Here is a 16214-nt window from a genome sequence, read left to right as displayed (position 1 = left end):
CTGAGAAATACCAAGGTCAGTGTATTCTAGGCAAAGGAAGCAGCTAGAGCAAAGGTTCTATGATGGAGGAAGGCTGGTATATATGAGGAAGAGCAATAATTCTCAAAACAACCTCTTTTGGATTTGATTTGATCATGTATGAAAAGCACCTTTCTTGGGTTGGCATTTATAAAGCTCAAAATAATTTGGATCCTATTGCCTCCTCTGAAATATGTTGGCTTTATTTCACTTCTCCAATGATTCATTCCCTTATTATTTTACTGGCCCAAATTTACTTGGTTCATGATAGAATTTTCTGCAAGTTTAAAATGTAGATTACACTATGATTGTCTATATTCCCTATGCTGTGCTTTACATCCCCATGACTATTTTGTAACTATCAATTTATAGTTCTTAATTGCTTCACCTTTTTTACCCAACTCTCCAACCCTCATCACATCTGGCAGCCAGCAGTCTGTTCTCTGTATCTATGAGTCTGATGGTACCAAGTGGGTGCTGGAAATATGGGGAGAAACTCTTTGAAAATTATATAATTGTTTAACCACTATACTGTACACATGAAACTGATACAAAATATTGAATGTAAACTGTAATTGAAAAATAAAAATTTTAAAATGTAGACATTTCGCTTCATCCAAGACAAAGTCTATCATTGCGTCTCCATTCCTCACTTCTACAGAGATTATTTTTCTTTTCCTCCAGGGCACCCATACTTGAAATCAGAAGTTTCTTAGTTCATCTCTCCTAAACTCTTTAAATCATCTTTGTCTGTCAAGTTTTTATCAAAATTGTTTCTCACTTGCATTACTCGCTACTCCTTTTTAACCATTCCCTCCAGAGTAAAAATTTAGGGCATAATCCCTCATTCAACACAGTTTTGAGCCCCTAACTATGGTGCAGACTCAATTCTAGACACTTGAGGTACATTTGTGAACTAAGCAGACAAAATCATATGTAACTTAGGGGAATACAGACAATTAAAAAACACACCCAAGTTATCTTGTATGTGAGAAGGTGATAAGTGGTTTACAGAAATAAGAGAGAACAGATTTAAGTGGAATCTGTTTGCAATGTCATGGGGCCAGATTGCAATTTCTTAAACAGCAGTTAGCATAGGTCTGAAAGAAGGTGACAATTAAACGGTGACTTGAAGGAGGTAAGGGCATTAGCCACACTGATATCTGGGGCAAGTACATTCTAACTAGAAGAAACAAACAGAACTCTGAGGGTCCAGCAAGCCAGGCATGTTTGAGGAACAGCATTGAGGCCAATGTGGCTCTAGCAAAGTGAGCAAGGACTAGAATAGAAAGAGATGAGGTGAGAGACATCCTAAGGACCAGATCATGGAGGGCCAGGTGGGTCACTATAAGAACCCTGGTTACTGCTCTGAGTGAAGAGCGGGGAGCCATTTCAGAGTTTTGAACAGAAAATACACATAATCTGACTTCCAGGGTGAGCAGATCATACTCTCTGCTATCTTGACAGGAGACTGCACAAGCCAAGGATAGGACAGAGACCTGTGAGGAAGCTATAGCAGTAACAGGTTAGATATGACAGTAACTTGAATCGGAGTGGTAGCAGTGGGGGTGATGAGGTTGGTTGGTTCTGGATATAATTTGCAGGTAGATGTAACAGACTTTCTGATAGATATGGATGCCACAGCTAAAAATATCAAAGATAATTTTCAGTAGTAGCACTATTCAAAAGAGAAACAAACTCGTTCATTTTTATCTAATATAGAAGCTCCCCATTGGTCTTGTATATTAGTCTTTTTCTCTGTCTTAATTTATTCCCCTTATAACTCAAATTTATGTTGTCTCTTTCTCATGACAGCTCTGCAGAATCTATAAACAGTGTGATGAACTTGTTCGCCATATCTCAGAACATAAAAATAAAAGATTCCTGTGAAGGTACTTTCATGAGAAAAGATAATTCAAGATGGTAGTAAGAGTTTAACTAGTAGGACACAACAATGAGACAGGTACAACAGTGAAATCATTCAAATAGAAGTGACGTGATGCTGAGTTAACACTGTTAGTTACATAGAGAGACACATACAGCTGCTGAGAAGATTGAGAAAATCCTTGCCTTTGGAGAAATGTCTCAGGAGACACCCAGCTTGATAGGTGCCTCTAACAATTTCTTAGAGAGTAGGGATATGGAGCTGCCATAATAAGAGCATTTTTTGCTACTCTTTATTGGCCCAAGACTTTTCCAGTGGATCCTTTTCCCCCTTGGTGACACCTAGGAGCTCAATGTCAATAATTCATCCTAGTTCCTTCATCCTTATATTCTAGGGTTCCATTACCTTTGGTCGTTGAAGTTAGTAACCCACATATAATGAAGGTCAGCATCAGGAAATTCATGGCTTCTGAAAGAGAGGAAGCTCTGTATGCTGAGGAACCCAAAACATTTTGGACAGCTATGAATCTAAGTGGTCACTTTATTGGTCTATCATGGGTGACGAATCAGAGATGGGCAGAATGCTATGCCACTCAGAACACCAGACCATTAACTTGCACCATTGAGTGTGCATGACAAATAATGCTCTGTTCTAGAAATTGCAAGAGGAAACTGAGGCCTTATGAAATGAGTTATAATTCTGAGGAAGTGAGGGGTCTAATGGAAAGCAATAATTCCCAAAGGAAGTCCTCCTTAACCCTAGATGGGGCCTTTCTGATGGTAGCACCATATACTGTATATTCAATGATAGCAGAATGCTATGTAAACATCCCATTTGTTTCAGACCAATAGCTCATGACATCCAGTAGAGTATCCTCCTTTTCACTTGAGTGATTGCCCCACTCCATTTTGTATTAATTATTGTATAAGGTATAAAACTTAGTTTGAGATGGATTTTTCTTTAACAGTGGATATCTACTTTTTGCAGTAACCATTTGTTGAATGTACTATTCTTCCTCCATTGAATTACTTTGGCACATTTATCAAAAATTATTTGGCTGTACTTGGTTCTCTATTCTGTTTCATTGATTATGTGCCTATTCTGCTGTCAATATCATATACTGTTGATTACTATAGCTGCATAATATGTCTTGAGATAGTGTAGCGATTTTCCCTGCTTTATTCTTCTGTTTAAAAATTGTTGTAGCCTTGTCTTTCAATAAAAATTGTAGGATGATCTTGTATATTTGTACAAAAGTTCTTGCTAGGATTATGATAGCAATGAAGTTAAACCTGCATATTAGTTTGGGGAGAAATGACTTCTTTACTGTGTTGAGTCTTTCAAGGAATGAACATGTGTGTCTATGTCACTTCATTTAATTTCTTTCAACAAAATAAATACAATTTCTTCCATCAGTGTTTTGTAATTTTTTAGTTTTTAGAGTATAAGACCTAAAGTGTTTTTCCTATTTATACCTAAATATTTTTAACTTTAATTTTAATATCCACATATCCTTACTAGTATAGAGCAAAACAATTCATTTTTATGTGTTGATCTTGTAGCCTGGACCTTGCTTAACTCACATTTTAGTTCCAAAAGGTTTTTTGTAGATGCCTTAGTCTTTTCTATGCAGACTAAAACGTCAGCTGCAAATGGAGACAAATTTTTTTCTTCATTTCCAACCTGTATGCCTTTTATTTCATTTCTTTGTCTTATTATGCTAGGTATTATTTTCCAAATATCTATACTAATAAAAGGGTAATATGCTAATTAGATCAGACATCTTCCGGAGCAGTTAGGGGGATCAGGCCGGCAGGGGAGAGCAGTTAGGGGCAATTAGGCAGGCAGGCAGAGAGGTTAGGGGCGATTAGGCAGAGTGGTTAGGGGTGATCAGGCAGGCAGGCAGGTGAGTGGTTAGGAGCCAGTGGTCCCAGATTGCGAGGGTGCAGGCTGGGCTGAGGGACAACCGCCCTCCCCCCATGCATGAATTTTGTGCACCGGGCCTCTAGTGTTACTTAAGAGTGGTGAGAGTGAATATCCTTGCGTTTTTTACCTTAGAAGTATTCATTCTTTTACCATTAAGTTAGGTAGAAGTTTTTTGTAGACGATTTTTTTTATTAAGTTGAGAAAGTTTCCCTCCATTCTTGGTTTTTTGAGAGTTTTTTAAAATTATGAATGCATATGGAACTCATTGAAATGTTATTTATAATATGATCATATGATTTTTTTCCTTAGCCTGATAATTTGGTGGCTGATATTTATTTATTTTATTTTTTAATTAATTAATTAAATCTTTGGAACCCTGGCTGGTTTGGCTCAGAGATTAGAGCATTGCCCATGGACCAAAGGGTCACGGGTTTGATTCCTGGTCAGGTGTATGTACCTGGGATGCAGGTTTGATTCCCAGCCCCAGTTGGGGCATGTGTGGGAGGCAACCAATTAATGTGTCTTTCTCACATTGATGTTTCTCTCTCTCTCTCTCTCTCTCTCTCTCTCTCTCTCTCTCTCTCTCTCTCTTCCCCACCCTCCCTTCCATTCTCTCTCGCAGAAAGAAAAAAAAATATTCTCAGATGAGGAGTAACAAAAAAGAAGAAGAACAACAACAAAAAAGGTAAATTGGAGTCTGCTTTCATCTTCAGGCAAAATCAAGTTTATTCCATAGTCAGTAAGGAACCAGGAATTTATTTTAAGCAGCTCAGTTAAATGGCTTAATATTTATTAAGTATCTATCATACATTAATGCTCTAAAGGCTGGAGTCAGTATTTTATCTGTAACTGGAAGGGGGCCAAGGGGTGAAAAGGAGCACTGGTGGATAGAGACAAAGAGAGGGCTTTGAATCTGGATGATGGAAATTTAGTGAAATCATTCTGATAAGAGACCAGAGAAAAAAGTTTTTATAGGAAAGGGAATAGATGTTTAATCACTTTATTTCCCACTCACTCCCTAATTATTTCTAATCATTTGCCATCTCCTAAGTCATTAAAGCATTTTCCTCCCCCTTAATATTTGATAATGTCAAATATGTGATCTCATATAAAGCACTTAACCTCTCAAGCTATTAAACTTGTTGTTATGTAAACAGCATCTGATCTAACGCAGGCTCTGAGGGCTGGGGCCATACCTATACTAATGACCTCAAGGCCTCTGGAGCCTAGAGCCATGGCGATAGCCATTCGGGTCTTTTTTAAATATATATATATATATATATTTTATTGATTTCAGAGAGGAAGGGAGAGAGAGGGGAGGAGAGAGAGAGAGAAATATCATTGATGAATCATGGATCGACTGTCTCCTGCACGCCCCCTAGTGGGGATCAAGCCTGCGACCCAGGCATGTGCCTTTGACTAGAATCGAACCCGGGACCCTTCTGTCCATAGGCCGACACTCTATCCACTGAGCCAAACCGGCCAGGGCTGCACTTGGGTCTTAAAGCTCGCCAGTCACTGTGCTCTGCACCCATATTGAGCATGACTAGCATTCTTCACAACCCTGAGGTAGGCACTATAATCAGCCCCATCTTACCGAGGAGGCGACAGACTAAGTGAGGCAGGTAAGGGACCCAAAGTCCACAACCGGTGGGTCTTGGAGAAGGGATGGCACTTTCCAACTCAGAGTTGCAGAGAGACAGAGCATGCTCCCTGGAGTGAAAGTGGTGGCTGGTATTTATGATTTTCAAATATTTAACTGTATTTCAACACACAACAAAGCCCACGTGGTCATGATTTTAATTCTTTTAACATATTACCCATTTCTATCAGCTAATAGTTTTAACTGAAAGGGTTAACTGGAGAACACAAGGCTTGAGCCTTACAAAATCTAACAAATGTCAAAGGGAAAGCTCATTCTGCTAGCCTACGCCTTGCACAAACATGCTCCCCTTGAGTGGTTATTTTACAGAAATTCCTGAAGATCATAAGCCCTGCACAGCCCCCCGAGAAAGGACGTCTGGCGCCAGCAGAAGGACAAAGGGCGAGGCTGTAAACTATGGACCTGATATATGTGTCAAGCCGAAGCCACATCTGTAGCTCTCCCTGAGCGCATAAAAAGCCTGCTCCCTCCCCAGTTCACCGCTGGCTCTTTCTGGAGTCAGACAACCTGCACCCAGGTGCCTGAAATAAATTATCATTTTGATTACACTGAGCCTTGAGTCTGTTCTGTGTGACCCTGGCCCAACCCCGAACCTTTCATTAATGAAATTAAACACTTACTTAAAGTCAGTCGGAGAAAGATAAATATCACATGATCTCACTCTTTGGTGGAAGATAATGAACAATATAAACGGATGAACAACAACAACAAAAAAATCCAGAGACAGAGAAGCATTGATCAGACCATCAAACCTCAGAGGGAAGGTAGGGGAGGGTGGGGGTAAGGGGGAGAGATCAACCAAAGGACTTGTATGCATGCATATAAGCCTAACCAATGGACATAGACAACAGGGGGAGGGGGGCAGAGAGAATAAGGACACATGTAATACCTTAATCAATAAAAAAAATTTTTTAAAAAGAATCAACCAAGGGGGGTGCTTATTTAGATGAAATAATTGTAGATTCACATATAATTGTAAGAAATAACTTAGAGTGATTCTGTGTACCTTTTATCTTGTGATTCCTAGTGGTAATACCTTACAAATCTATATTACACTATTAACCAGGATATTAACATTGATACATCCCATCAATCTTATTCTAATTCCCCAGTTTTACTAGTTATAATTTGTGTATGTGTGTGTTGTGATAGTGTGTGTGTTTGTAGTTCCATACAATTTTGTCACATGTGTTGGTTCATGTATTCACCACCACACTGGAGATTCAAAATGGCTTCATCAGCACAAAGGTCCCTCCTTTAATTTACTTTGGACCTTGTCAAAAATCAGTTGAGCATAATTTTATGGTCCATTTCTAGGCTCATTTATTTTATTGATATATATTTATCACTCTACTAATACCACACTGCCTTGAATACTGTACTTAAGCCTTGATATTGGATAGACTTATACCTCCCACTTTATTCTTCTCTGTCAAGATGGTTTAATTATTCTAGGGTCCATGTCTCTTTTTATTTTTTAAGTTTTGTTTTTTGTTTTTTAGAGAGAGAGGAAGGGAGAAGGATAGAGAGGTAGAAACTTCGATGAGAGAGAAACATCAATCAGCTGCCTCCTGCACACCCCCTACTGGGGATTATTGAGACCACAAACCTGGGCATGTGCCCTGAAAGGGAATCAAATCGGGGACCTCTTGGTTCATGGGTCTACACTCAACCATTGAGCAACACCGGCCAGGCAGGCCATGTCTTTTAATATACATGTTATAATAAATTTGTCTTGGCAAGGATTTCTTTTAGATGATCTCATTTGAGGTTTACCCAGCTTTTTGACTCTGTAAGTTATTACGGTATCTTTTGCCACGCTTGGGAGTATTTCTTCAAATATTACAACAGCCCAACTTTCTCTCTCCACTCCTTCTGGGCTTTGATTATATAAATATTAGCTCTTTTGTCAAAGTCTCTTAGGACAACAAGCACAGAAAGGGACACCTTTTTCTGTTCTAGGCTGGAATATTTTGTAGCACCCGCCTTGGGTATATGTGGGGCATTAAGGAAACCCAGGGATCTCAGCCCCATGTAATAGTGCAAGTCCTGAGCAGTATTGACAGTCCACCTTCTTACCTCCATCCTGTTACAGTAAGCCTAGAGTTTTTTAGATGTAACAGGGAGAACCTGGGAGAAATGGGCTACTCAATCTTTGTGGAATTGGAAGCCAATTCTATTTATTTTTGTTTTGACTTTTCCTACCAGACTTTTAGCGGGCACCTCCAATTAGAGAACTCATTTTTCATATCTTTAAATTTTTCTCTTTTCTTTGGTTCCTTCAGTATTTATTCCATTCCATTCTGTCTTTTTATTCCCCATACACTCTATAAGTTTATTTTATTTTATATTTGTTTTTATTGACTTTAGAGAGAGGAAAGAAGAGGGAGAGAGAAACATTGATTGGCTGATTCCTGCACACCCCCACTGGGGATGGAGCCTGCAACCTGGGCACGTGCCCTGACCGGGAATCAAACTGGCGACCTTTTGGTGCATGGGACAATGCCCAACCAACTAAGCCACACTGGCCAGGGCTTTTATATTAAAAGACATGGCCTTCCTGGCACTGTTATTAAGTGGATTTTGGAATTTCTTGGTCTATTCCTCATATTTCTTAACATTTACACATACACCCCTCCACACACACATACTCTCTATTCCATTTCCTTGTTTTTATCTAGAATTGCAATCTAGCATTTTCTATCCAGCACTTTCAAACTACTGTGCTACTCTCTACTGGGGTTCATTACAATATTAATATACAGTGAAAAGATTACATATAGACAGTTATGTTTTTCATCATTCATATCTCCAGTTGTTCCTTTGCATAAACACCTATTTCATTTCATGGATGTGCTATCCTCTTGCTCTTCTGATTATATTCATTATATGCTTGATAGAGAGGGTGGGAGCTACTGTTGATTCTTGCATTCTGTGGTGTTTTTAGTAAAAGGGACTTAGAAATAAAATCTGCTTGGTGATGTTCCCTGGGACCTGTGTTTCTGGGCCTATCAACCATCTGAGGTCCAACACAACCTGCTTTTGGAGACAGATGCTGCCCTCTCTCCACCCAGTGGAGGGTCTAACAAGCAGGTGTTACATGCTGAATCTAAAGGACAGCTGCTCCTGAGGCAATGCTCCAGTCAGATTCCTTGTTGGCTGTCCCAGGGCATCTCCCCCTCCAGGTCTGTATAATCTCCTGGATAGAGCCCTTCCCTACTTCCCACTGTGGCACTCTCTCATATACCCCAGACGCTTCAGAATTTCTCTTCAATAGGACCTCATCAATGTTTTGTGCATGAAACACATTCTATACTCCAATGAAGTTTCTTGTCATTTTCCATAAAGAAAAAAATCATGGAAGACAGACAAGCTCAAAGAAATTTAGAACTCATCCCAAAGTATTGTTTTCACCCTAATGTAGAATTTTTTGGGTGTGTGTATGTGCATGTGTGACTGTTTGTGTAGAAAATGATGAATACCTTCATGCATTTATTCTTCCAACAAATATTTATTAGCACCTCTCTCTGCCTGTATTGGTGAAGGATCTAGAGACAGAGCAGTGAGAAAAACAGAAATAATCCTTGGTTTTGTGAAGGTTAAAATTCCATTCCATGACCTCAAGAAATATACTCTAGATCTCTGATTTATGTTTTATGGGGTTTTGGTTTGTTTGTTTTCAAAATCGGGATGGTACTCTTCTTAGAGTTATCAATCTACATTTCTCCAGTCAATATCATGTTGCAATTTTCCAGATGAAAGTGTCCTAATATAATATATTGCCCTCACATTCAACTGGAGACCCTAATGAGAATGAAAAATAAGGAAGAAAACTACATCTATAGATCATTAAGAGAGGGCTGGCTATGTCTTTCAATTACATTCCATCTGTAATACATGACCAATTACAATAGGCCAGTGGTCGGCAAACTGCAGCTCGCGAACCACATGTGGCTCTTTGGCCCCTTGAGTGTGGCTCTTCCACAAAATACCACGGCCTGGGCAAGTCTATTTTGAAGAAGTGGCGTTAGAAGAAGTTTAAAAAATTTGGCTCTCAAAAGAAATTTCAATCATTGTACTGTTGATATTTGGCTCTGTTGACTAATGAGTCTGCCGACCACTGCAATAGGCTGTTAATGTGAAACAAAAAAGAGCATTGCCTCAGGAGCAGCTGTCCTTTAGATTCAGCATTGGCAAAAAGGCAGCTTATCCAAATTAGAGTTTTATTCTTCTCATATGACACCAAGTCAAGTGATGCTATGAGAGCTTCACAATAACATCAGGCTCCAGGCAATGTCTTTCCTTCTTTCTCCACATTCCTATCATATGCCTTTGCCCCATACTTATGAGATGGTTGCACTGTCTCCAGCATTATAGCCATGTAACATGCAAAAGGAAGTGGCATGGCAAAAATCTAATGGGTACAAGCCACTTGAATCTCTGCACCCTCCTGTTAAGTATCTTACCAAATATTCCACCAAAAATATCCTGCTTCATATCATTAGCCATAATTGCATCACATTTCACCATTGTATGTTTGCAAAATTTGGAAAAGTTGTTTACATGTGCATATTGCTGCACTTAAACCATCATTCAGACACAATAAGCTGTAATAAGGAGCAAATAAAAGGGAATATCCAGAGCACACTCACTCCTGGGCAGATATTAAGTAGCACACAGAATTCCCCGAGAAAGATGGCAGACCCCACAGGGGTAGTTAATGATCCCCTTCTTGGAACATCAAGATCTAACTGTGCTGGCAGCCTGTGGGCACACCCACACCCTGAGTTCTGTGGACCATCACAGAGGGAAGGAGAGGACCTGCATGTTCATTTTCTTTATATAATATACTTAACCAGAAAGATGGAGTAATTAAAAATAAGATGAAAACATGGCATCCAAAAATATTTATGCCAACTTAGGAGTTATATAATTCAAAAGTCTAGGATGACATATCTTTAGCCTGTATAGCAAGAAACTGGTTCACATTGTAGAAGCAATAATAAGGTGCCAGAGATAAGGTATAAGTGAGATACACCCTCATCTACCACAGAATGATATTATGTAAATGGTGTCCAAAGTAGACCAATTATAGTCATTAGTTATTAAATAATAGCCATCTAATATTCATTTGTTTTGTGGCATTAGTTTTCTGGAACATATATTAGATGATCTGCTTATGGCATGTGTATGTGTGGGGGTTTTGTTACATTTTTCTTAAAGTATCTTTACATGGGAATCAAAGGAATCACTTTCTGATTATTAAACTTTGGAAACTAGTTAGCCTATCTATATGAATTATTTGCTAAACCAAAACCAAAAAAATAACCTAGTTGGTAAGTGAGTTGGACAGGGAACAGGGCAATAGGCAACTTGCATGAAAATATTGTAACATTGAACACCATCTCACCAACACTAAGAGTGCTGCCTGGACACATATTGTGTCCCAGTATGAGAAGCTTTTTGAGAAGCCCCCGTCTTCCAGAAGCTGTAGGCTAATATCAGTTGCCAAAATTCATCAGCTGACTCAAATCATCAGGAGGGGCACTGGTCACCTGTCAGCAGAGCTCTTCTATCTGCCCCACATCTAGCTGCTCCTTTCACGGATGGCGGTATGAACATGCAGGTCCTCTCCTGCCCTCTGTGATGGTCCACAGAACTCAGGGTGTGGGTGTGCCCACAGGCTGCCAGCACAGTTAGATCTTGATGTTCCAAGAAGGGGATCATTAACTATCCCTGTGGGGTCTGCCATCTTTCTCGGGGAATTCTGTGTGCTACTTAATATCTGCCCAGGAGTGAGTGTGCTCTGGATATTCCCTTTTATTTGCTCCTTATTACAGCTTATTGTGTCTGAATGATGGTTTAAGTGCAGCAATATGCACATGTAAATACTTTTTCCAAATTTTGCAAACACACAGTGGTGAAATGTGATGCAATTATGGCCAATGATATTAAGCAGGATATTTTTGGTGGAGTATTGGTAAGATACTTAACAGGAGGGTGCAGAGATTCAAGTGGCTTGTACCCATTAGATTTTGCCATGCCACTTCCTTTTGCATGAAACATGGCCATAATGCTGGAGGCAATGCAACCATCTCATAACTATAGGGCAAAAGCACATGCTAGAAATGTGCGGAAAGAAAAAAAGACTTTCAACAAAAACTATTCAAGAAAATAAAAAAGAAACTATTCAACAAAATAAAAAAGGCAATCTACAGAATGGGAGAAAATATTTGCAAACCACATAATGATAGAGTTAATATCCAAAATATATAAACAACTCAATCACAAAAATAATCTAATTTAAAACTGGGAGAAGACTTGAATAGACATTTCTCCAGAAAAGACATCTAAATGGCCAACAGGGACATAAAAAAGATGTTCAACCTCACTAATCATCTGAGAAATGCAAATCAAAACCATAGTGAGATATTATCTCTACCTGTTAGGACGGCTATCATCAAGAAGGTAAGAAATAATAAATGTTGGTGAGGATGAGAAGAAAAGAGAAGCCTGTGCACTATTGGTAAAGCCACTATGGAAAATAATATGAAACTTCCTCAAAAAATTAAAAATAGAACTACCATGTGATCCAGTAATTCCATCTGAGTATACACCCAAAGTAAAGGAAATGGGATATAAAAACATATCTGTAATCCCATTGTATTACAGCATTATTCACAACAGCTAAGTATGGAAACAACGTAAGTCTCTACTGATGGATAAATGGATAAAGATGTGATAAATCAGCGAATATTCCATTAGTCTGGATGAGACAGAAGCCTGCTGGAAACCCAAGACTACTCTTAAAGGGCCCATGGTCAAGGGGTGCCACAGACACAGGGAGAAACTGAGTTGTGTGGCTTTAGATTGAGGGCTGGAGGGACAGCTACCATTGTCTCTGTGTTGAGTCCTCTCCCAACATAGATAATCTGATTCCTTATTAGCCTGGTTAACTCCACTAGCTCCACCCTGATGACTCTCTGAGACCCCACCCCCACCACATAGGTCTGCAGGCCCCAGGCGAGTGGCAGGTGACCTCAGTGTACTTTGAGACTTTTGCTGAGTGGCCTCAGGCTCAGCACTGGCACCAAATCTGAATCTGTATTAACGTGGTGAATTCCACGCACCCCACACTGGTGACTTCCTGAGACACTGCCTTACCCAACTAGCCTACTGCCTGGCAGCCTTCAGGCAGCTGCAGGTCTTGGGGTTCCTTGGACCTTTTGCTGACCTGTCCCAGGTGCAGTACTAGTGGCAGTTGGCCTCACTTTGCAGCACGGCCTCTCCCATGCACATCCAGGCCCAGCACAGGAAACTATCAACCACGGATCACTCTGTAGCTCCGAACAGATAGCTCTGGGCCAGTCACAGGCAGCATCTGACATTGACCTGCACTGAAGCCCTCCGCCACTCACAGGCCCCAAAATCAACACACCTGGGGCCAGCTTCAGACCCCAATAGAGCACTGCCTGATTAGCCCCACAAGTGGCACATCCCAAGGGAGATCTCGGCAGGCACCAGACCCTGCTGGGACTCATCTAGCTCCGTGGGGTCAGTTCCTGCACAGCAGCTCACACACTGTAGTTATGGTCAATCCTCACAGCCAGTCAGTCTGAGGTTCCCACCCACTGACATGCCAACAGCAATCATGGCTCAAATACAACAAGAGGGCACATTAACTCACACAAGGAACACTCCTGGAGCTCCTGGCTCAGGTGATCAGAGAGACTGCACCACTGAGCCCCACGGGACAACTACTACATAAAGCCACACTGCCAAGACTAGCATTATCTTGAGAGATGTAGCAGATATGACTAATACATAGAAACAAACACAGAGAGGCAGCAAAAATGGGGAGACAAAGAAACATGTTCCTAATAAAAGAACAAGAGAAATCTCCAGAAAAAGAACTAAATGAAAAGGAAAGAAGAAATCTACTAGATACAGAGTTTAAAACACTAGTTATAAGGATGCTCAAAGAACTTAATGATAACTTCAACAAAGAATAGTAAGCATAAAAAAGGACATAGAAACCATAAAAAAGAACCAGTCAGAAATGAAGAATACACTAGAAAGAATCAACAGCAGATTACATAAAACAGAGAATCAAATCAGCAATTTGGAAGGCAAAGTAACAGAAAACACCTAATCAAAGCAGCACAAAGGAAAAAAGAATTTTATAAATGAGAATAGTTTAAAAGACCTCTGGAACAACATTCACATCTTGATCATATTGGCTAGACTTTATCAATTTTATTAATCTTTTCAAAAACCAGTGTTCGGTTTCATTGATTGGTTAGTGTCCCATATGCAATTAAAAAGAATGTCCGTTATTGAGTATGATGATTAATAAATGTCAATTGGGTCAAATGAGTTGATAGTGTGTTCAGTTCTCCACTTTTCCCCCCTCTCTATTAGTTCCATGAATAATTGAGAAAGCCTTCTTGAAATACCTGACTATAATTGTGAATTTGTCTTTTTCCTCATAAATTTTATTAGGCTTTCCTTCATGTTTTCTGAAACTTTGGTATTAAGTCTCTAAACATTTAGATTGCTATGCTCTCTTCATGAATTGACACCTTAATTTGTATAGGAATGACCTGTTTATGCATATATATAAACAGGTTGTTGTTGTTAATCCTCACCCAAGAATATTTTTCCATTGATTTTTAAAGAGTGGAAGAGAGAGGGAAAAACAGAGAGAACATCAATGTGAGAGAAACACATCGATTGGTTGCCTCCTGCACAAGCCCTGACCAGAGCCCGGGCCAGGAAGGAGCCTGCAACTGAGTTACGTGCCCTTGACCAGAATCGAACCTGGGATCCTTTGGTCCCCAGGCCAATGCTCTATCCAGTGAGCCAAATATTGAGGACAATATTTTTTGCTCTGTAATTTATTTTGTCTGCTATCAATATAGCTATTCAAGTTCTTCTACATTCTTTATTTAGTGAATATTTCTTATGGTCAGTAAATACTTGGGTCTTGCTTTTCTATGCAATTCAACAATCTATGCCATTTAATTGAAATGTTAAGATCATTTAAGTTTTATTGTTGATATATTGTGTTTAAATTTAGCATCTTGCTATTTGTTTTCTCTTTGTCCCAGGTGTTCTCTCTTTTGTTTTCCCTCCTTTCTAACTCCTTTTATGTGAGTAAAGTATTTCTTATTATTCCACTTTATCTCTTTTGTTGACTTATCTTTTTCTTGGTCTTTTTATTGAAATAAAATTGACAGCCCAGACAGCGTGGTTCAGTGGTTGAGCATCGACCTATGAACCATGAGGTCACAGTTCGATTCCAGATCAGGGCACATGCCCAGGTTTCAGGTTCAATCCCCAGTGTGCAGTGTGCAAATGGCAGCCGATCAATGATTCTCTCTCATCACTGATGTTTCTATCTCTCTCTCCCTTTTCTCCCTTCCTCTCTGAAATCAATAAATATATATCTTACCTAATAATAGACAAACATGTAAATTGACCGTACCTCTGCCATGCCACCAGTCAATCAGGAGTGATATGCAAATTAACCCAACAAAGATGGTGGTTAATTTGCATACAAAGGCGCCCCAAGTGCCGGTCCACACAAGCATCCCACCCTGCCCCCGGTCTCTCAGGGCCTCTGGGCAGCGTGGAAAGGGGGCGCTGGAGCGTAAAGAGGCAGCTCCGGGGCCTGAGCGGAAAGGGGCTGGGCCGGAGTGGAAAGGCAGTGCCGGCAGCCAGGGAAAGGAAAGCCCATTCTAGCACAAATCTTCATGCATCGGGCTTCTAGTATATATATAATAAAAATATTAAGCCTTTAAAAAATTGACATATAACATTGTGTAAATCTAAGTTGTACAGAATGGAGATATTATATATATAGAGAGAGAGTGTACCCAAAAATGTATACACACTTGGAATAATTTATTAATTCCATTGAGTTAAATCTGAAAAGAATCATTAATTGAGCTATCAATTTAATATGTGTATACATTTTGGGGGGGACACCCTGTATATATATGCCAATATCCACTGTAGCATTATCTAACATCTCTATCATCCTATCTAATAAAGAGGGAATATGCTAATTGACCCTCATGCCATTGCAAAGATGGAGGCGCCCACAGCCAATAAAGAGGGAATATGCTAATTGACTGCCCTGCCCTCAAAGATGGCGGCACCCACAGCCAATAAGGAGGGAATATGCTAATTGACTGCCCCACCCTCATAAATGGTGGTGCCACAGCCAATAAGGATGGAATACGCTAATTGACTGTCCCGACTTCAAAGTTGGTGGCGCTCACAGCCAATAAGGAGAGAATACTCTAATTGACTGCCATGCCCTCAAAGATGATGGCACCTACAGCCACAAGATGGCAGCGCCCAGTCCCCTCAGCCCCACTGGGGCGGCAGGCACGTGGCAAGGCTGGGCCTGCCCCCAGGTGGGCCCAGCCACTCCACACACCTGCCTCCAGAGTCCCCCAGTCCCCTCAGCCCCCCAGCCACCCAGGGCCACCCGAGGCTCAGGTAACCAGGGCGGGCCGAGGCTTGCGCTGCCGGCAGTGGCAGCAGCAGAGGTGTGATGGGGCCAGTAGCTCTCTGCTGCCCTCCTGTAGCTCTCCACCCACTGCCCCACCCTCCTGTACTTCCCCCCACTTCCCCCTCCCTCACCCGCATAGCTTGCTGCTCTGCTCCCTCCTGTAGCTTTTCACCACCTGCTTGTAGTTCGCTGCCCCACCC

Source organism: Cnephaeus nilssonii (genome assembly GCF_951640355.1).
Source record: "Cnephaeus nilssonii genome assembly, chromosome: 11".
NCBI lineage: Eukaryota > Metazoa > Chordata > Mammalia > Chiroptera > Vespertilionidae > Cnephaeus > Cnephaeus nilssonii.
This window is presented reverse-complemented; position numbering follows the sequence as displayed.